We start from the raw sequence: 6,000 nt of genomic DNA, 5'->3' as shown, positions 1-6,000 counted from the left end.
CTCAGATGTGACGTAAAAAGTCAAGTTTTTTGCACAATACCTGACGAGCATTTAGGTTTTGGGCTTCCGTGGCGCAATGGTTAGCGCGTTCGGCTGTTAAGCAATAGGTTGGTGGTTCGAGCCCATCCGGGAGCGGTGTTGTGAGGTCTCAGATGTGACGTAAAAAGTCAAGGTTTTTACACAATACCTAACGAGCATTTAAATTTTGGGCTTCCTTGGCGCAATGGTTAGCGCGTTCGGCTGTTAACCAATAGGTTGGGGGTTCGAGCCCACCCGGGAGCGGTGTTGTGTGATCTCAAATGTAACGTAGAAAGCCAAAATTTTTCCACAATACCTGACGACCATTTAATTTTTGGGCTTCCGTGGCGCAATGGTTAGCACGTTCGGCTGTTAACCAATAGGTTGGTGGTTCGAGCCCATCCGGGAGCGGTGTTGTGAGGTCTCAGATGTGACGTTAAAAGTCAAGGTTTTCCACAATACCTGACAACCATTTAATTTCTGAGCTTCCGTGGCTCAATGGTTAGCGCGTTCGGCTGTTAACCAATAGGTTGGTGGTTCGAGCCCACCCGGGAGCGGTGTTGTGGGATCTGAAATATAACGTAGAAAGCCAAAGTTTTTGCACAATAAATGACGACCATTTAATTTTTGGGCTTCCGTGGCGCAATGGTTAGCGCGTTCGGCTGTTAACCAATAGGTTGGTGGTTCGACCCCATCCGGGAGCGGTGTTGTGAGGTCTCAGATGTGACGTAAAAAGTCAAGGTTTTTACATAATACCTGACGAGCATTTAACTTTTGGGCTTCCGTGGCGCAATGGTTAGCGCGCTCGGCTGTTAACCAATAGGTTGGTGGTTCGAGCCCACCCGGGAGCGGTGTTGTGTGATCTCAAATGTAACGTAAAAAGTCAAGGTTTTTACATAATACCTGACGAGCATTTAACTTTTGGGCTTCCGTGGCGCAATGGTTAGCGCGTTCAGCTGCTATTCAAAAGACTGGTGGTTTGAGCTCTCCCGGGAGCGGTGTTGTGACGTCTCAAATGTAACATAAAATGTCAGAGTTTTTCCACAATACCTGTCGAACATTGAATTTTTGGGCTTCCGTGGCGCAATGGTTAGCGCGTTCAGCTGTTAATCGAGAGGTTGGTGGTACGAGCCCACCCGGGAGAGGTGTTGTGGGGTCTCAGATGTAGCGTAAAAAGTCAAAACTTTTCCACAATACGTGACAACCATTTAATTTATGGGCTTCCGTGGCTCAATGATTAGCGCGTTCGGCTGTTAACCAATAGGTTTGTGGTTCGAGCCCATCCGGGATGCGGTGTTGTGAGGTATCAGATGTAACGTAAAATGTCAGAGTTTTTCACAATACCTGACGAACATTTAATTTTTGGGCTTCCGTGGCTCAATGGTTAGCGCGTTCGGCTGTTAACCAATAGGTTGTTGGTTCGAGCTCATCCGGGAGCGGTGTTGTGAGGTCTCAGATGTGACGTAGAAAGCCAAAGTTTTTCCACAATACCTGACGACCATTTAATTTTTGGGCTTCCGTGGCTCAATGGTTAGCGCGTTCGGCTGTAAACCAATAGGTTGGTGGTTCGAGCCCATCCGGGAGCGGTGTTGTGTGATCTCAAATGTAACGTAGAAAGCCAAAGTTTTTCCACAATACCTGACGACCATTTAATTTTTGGGCTTCCGTGGCGCAATGATTAGCGCGTTCAGCTGTTAATCGAAAGGTTGAAGGTTCGAGCCCACCCGGGAGAGGTGTTGTGGGGTCTCAGATGTAGCGTAAAAAGTCAAAACTTTTCCACAATACGTGACAACCATTTAATTTATGGGCTTCCGTGGCTCAATGATTAGCGCTTTCGGCTGTTAACCAATAGGTTGGTGGTTCGAGCCCATCCGGGAGCGGTGTTGTGAGGTCTCAGATGTGACGTAAAAAGTCAAGGTTTTTCCACAATACCTGACGAGCATTTAATTTTTGGGCTTCCGTGGCGCAATGGTTAGCGCGTTCAGGAGTTAACAAATAGGTTAGTGGTTCGAGCCCACCCGGGAGCGGCGTTGTGGGATCTCAAACGTAACGTAGAAAGCCAAAGTTTTTCCACAATACCTGACGACCATTTAATTTTTGGGCTTCCGTGGCGCAATGGTTAACGCGTTCGGCTGTTAACCAATAGGTTGGTGGTTCGAACCCACCCGGGAGCGGTGTTGTGGGATCTCAAATGTAACGTAGAAAGCCAAAGTTTTTCCACAATACGAGACGACCATTTAATTTCTGAGCTTCCGTGGCTCAGTGGTTAGCGCGTTCGGCTGTTAACCAATAGGTTTGTTGTTCGAGCCCATCCGGGAGCGGTGTTGTGAGGTCTCAGATGTGACGTAAAAAGTCAAGGTTTTTCCACAATACCTGACGAACATTTAATTTCTGAGCTTCCACGGCTCAGTGGTTAGCGCGTTCGGCTGTTAACCAATAGGTTTGTTGTTCGAGCCCATCCGGGAGCGGTGTTGTGAGGTCTCAGATGTGACGTAAAAAGTCAAGGTTTTTCCACAATACCTGTCGAACATTGAATTTTTGGGCTTCTGTGGCGCAATGGTTAGCGCGTTCAGCTGTTAATCGAGAGGATGGTGGTACGAGCCCACCCGGGAGAGGTGTTGTGGGGTCTCAGATGTAGCGTAAAAAGTCAAAACTTATCCACAATACGTGACAATCATTTAATTTCTGAGCTTCCGTGGCTCAATGGTTAGCGCGTTCGGCTGTTAACCAATAGGTTGGTGGTTCGAGCCCACCCGGGAGCGGTGTTGTGTGATCTCAAATGTAACGTAGAAAGCCAAAGTTTTTCCACAATACCTGACGACCATTTAATTTTTGGGCTTCCGTGGCGCAATGGTTAGCGCGTTCGGCTGTTAAGCAATAGGTTGGTGGTTCGAGCCCATCCGGGAGCGGTGTTGTGAGGTCTCAGATGTGACGTAAAAAGTCAAGGTTTTTCACAATACCTGACAACCATTTAATTTCTGAGCTTCCGTGGCTCAATGGTTAGCGCGTTCGGCTGTTAATTAATAGGTTGGTGGTTCGAGCCCACCCGGGAGCGGTGTTGTGGGATCTGAAATGTAACGTAGAAAGCCAAAGTTTTTGCACAATAAATGACGACCATTTAATTTTTGGGCTTCCGTGGCGCAATGGTTAGCGCGTTCGGCTGTTAACCAATAGGTTGGTGGTTCGACCCCATCCGGGAGCGGTGTTGTGAGGTCTCAGATGTGACGTAAAAAGTCAAGGTTTTTACATAATACCTGACGAGCATTTAACTTTTGGGCTTCCGTGGCGCAATGGTTAGCGCGCTCGGCTGTTAACAATAGGTTGGTGGTTCGAGCCCACCCGGGAGCGGTGTTGTGTGATCTCAAATGTAACGTAGAAAGCCAAAGTTTTTCCACAATACCTGACGACCATTTAATTTTTGGGCTTCCGTGGCGCAATGGTTAGCGCGTTCAGCTGCTATTCAAAAGACTGGTGGTTTGAGCTCTCCCGGGAGCGGTGTTGTGACGTCTCAAATGTAACATAAAATGTCAGAGTTTTTCCACAATACCTGTCGAACATTGAATTTTTGGGCTTCTGTGGCGCAATGGTTAGCGCGTTCAGCTGTTAATCGAGAGGATGGTGGTACGAGCCCACCCGGGAGAGGTGTTGTGGGGTCTCAGATGTAGCGTAAAAAGTCAAAACTTATCCACAATACGTGACAATCATTTAATTTCTGAGCTTCCGTGGCTCAATGGTTAGCGCGTTCGGCTGTTAACCAATAGGTTGGTGGTTCGAGCCCACCCGGGAGCGGTGTTGTGTGATCTCAAATGTAACGTAGAAAGCCAAAGCTTTTCCACAATACCTGACGACCATTTAATTTTTGGGCTTCCGTGGCGCAATGGTTAGCGCGTTCGGCTGTTAAGCAATAGGTTGGTGGTTCGAGCCCATCCGGGAGCGGTGTTGTGAGGTCTCAGATGTGACGTAAAAAGTCAAGGTTTTTACACAATACCTGACGAGCATTTAAATTTTGGGCTTCCTTGGCGCAATGGTTAGCGCGTTCGGCTGTTAACCAATAGGTTGGTGGTTCGAGCCCACCCGGGAGCGGTGTTGTGTGATCTCAAATGTAACGTAGAAAGCCAAAATTTTTCCACAATACCTGACGACCATTTAATTTTTGGGCTTCCGTGGCGCAATGGTTAGCACGTTCGGCTGTTAACCAATAGGTTGGTGGTTCGAGCCCATCCGGGAGCGGTGTTGTGAGGTCTCAGATGTGACGTTAAAAGTCAAGGTTTTTCACAATACCTGACAACCATTTAATTTCTGAGCTTCCGTGGCTCAATGGTTAGCGCGTTCGGCTGTTAATTAATAGGTTGGTGGTTCGAGCCCACCCGGGAGCGGTGTTGTGGGATCTGAAATGTAACGTAGAAAGCCAAAGTTTTTGCACAATAAATGACGACCATTTAATTTTTGGGCTTCCGTGGCGCAATGGTTAGCGCGTTCGGCTGTTAACCAATAGGTTGGTGGTTCGACCCCATCCGGGAGCGGTGTTGTGAGGTCTCAGATGTGACGTAAAAAGTCAAGGTTTTTACATAATACCTGACGAGCATTTAACTTTTGGGCTTCCGTGGCGCAATGGTTAGCGCGCTCGGCTGTTAACAATAGGTTGGTGGTTCGAGCCCACCCGGGAGCGGTGTTGTGTGATCTCAAATGTAACGTAGAAAGCCAAAGTTTTTCCACAATACCTGACGACCATTTAATTTTTGGGCTTCCGTGGCGCAATGGTTAGCGCGTTCAGCTGCTATTCAAAAGACTGGTGGTTTGAGCTCTCCCGGGAGCGGTGTTGTGACGTCTCAAATGTAACATAAAATGTCAGAGTTTTTCCACAATACCTGTCGAACATTGAATTTTTGGGCTTCTGTGGCGCAATGGTTAGCGCGTTCAGCTGTTAATCGAGAGGATGGTGGTACGAGCCCACCCGGGAGAGGTGTTGTGGGGTCTCAGATGTAGCGTAAAAAGTCAAAACTTATCCACAATACGTGACAATCATTTAATTTCTGAGCTTCCGTGGCTCAATGGTTAGCGCGTTCGGCTGTTAACCAATAGGTTGGTGGTTCGAGCTCATCCGGTAGCGGTGTTGTGAGGTCTCAGATGTGACGTAAAATGTCTGAGTTTTTCACAATACCTGACGAACATTTAATTTTTGGGCTTCCGTGGCGCAATGATTAGCACGTTCAGCTGTTAATCGAAAGGTTGAAGGTTCGAGCCCACCCGGGAGAGGTGTTGTGGGGTCTCATATGTAGCGTAAAAAGTCAAAACTTATCCACAATACGTGACAATCATTTAATTTCTGAGCTGCCGTGGCTCAATGGTTAGCGCGTTCGGCTGTTAACCAATAGGTTGGTGGTTCGAGCTCATCCGGGAGCGGTGTTGTGAGGTCTCAGATGTGACGTAGAAAGCCAAAGTTTTTCCACAATACCTGACGACCATTTAATTTTTGGGCTTCCGTGGCTCAATGGTTAGCGCGTTCGGCTGTTAACCAATAGGTTGGTGGTTCGAGCCCATCCGGGAACGGTGTTGTGTGATCTCAAATGTAACGTAGAAAGCCAAAGTTTTTGCACAATAAATGACGACCATTTAATTTTTGGGCTTCCGTGGCGCAATGGTTAGCGCGTTCGGCTGCTAACCAATAGGTTGGTGGTTCGACCCTATCCGGGAGCGGTGTTGTGAGGTCTCAGATTTGACGTAAAAAGTCAAGGTTTTTACACAATACCTGACGAGCAATAAACTTTTGGGCTTCCTTGGCGCAATGGTTAGCGCGTTCGGCTGTTACCCAATAGGTTGGTGGTTCGAGCCCACCCGGGAGAGGTGTTGTGGGGTCTCAAATGTAACGTAGAAAGCCAAAGTTTTTCCACAACACCTGACAACCATTTAATTTCTGAGCTTCCGTGGCTCAATGGTTAGCGCGTTCGGCTGTTAACCAATAGGTTGGTGGTTCGAGCCCAT

General features: G+C 47.8%; 1 non-coding gene across 1 annotated transcript; it reads left to right on the top strand.

The window, feature by feature from the left end:
* Positions 1–1,531: 1,531 nt before the first annotated feature.
* Positions 1,532–1,604, top strand: TRNAY-GUA (transfer RNA tyrosine (anticodon GUA)). Its single transcript has one exon. It is a non-coding gene; the product is annotated as a tRNA-Tyr (tRNA).
* The last annotated feature ends 4,396 nt before the right edge of the window (positions 1,605–6,000 follow it).

Source organism: Phalangium opilio, unplaced genomic scaffold, assembly GCF_054372755.1.
Source record: "Phalangium opilio isolate 3A_F unplaced genomic scaffold, DU_Popi_V2 ptg000056l_1, whole genome shotgun sequence".
Taxonomy (NCBI): domain Eukaryota; kingdom Metazoa; phylum Arthropoda; class Arachnida; order Opiliones; family Phalangiidae; genus Phalangium; species Phalangium opilio.
Note: the sequence above shows the minus strand (reverse complement) of the source record. Positions and strands in the feature narration are given on the sequence as shown.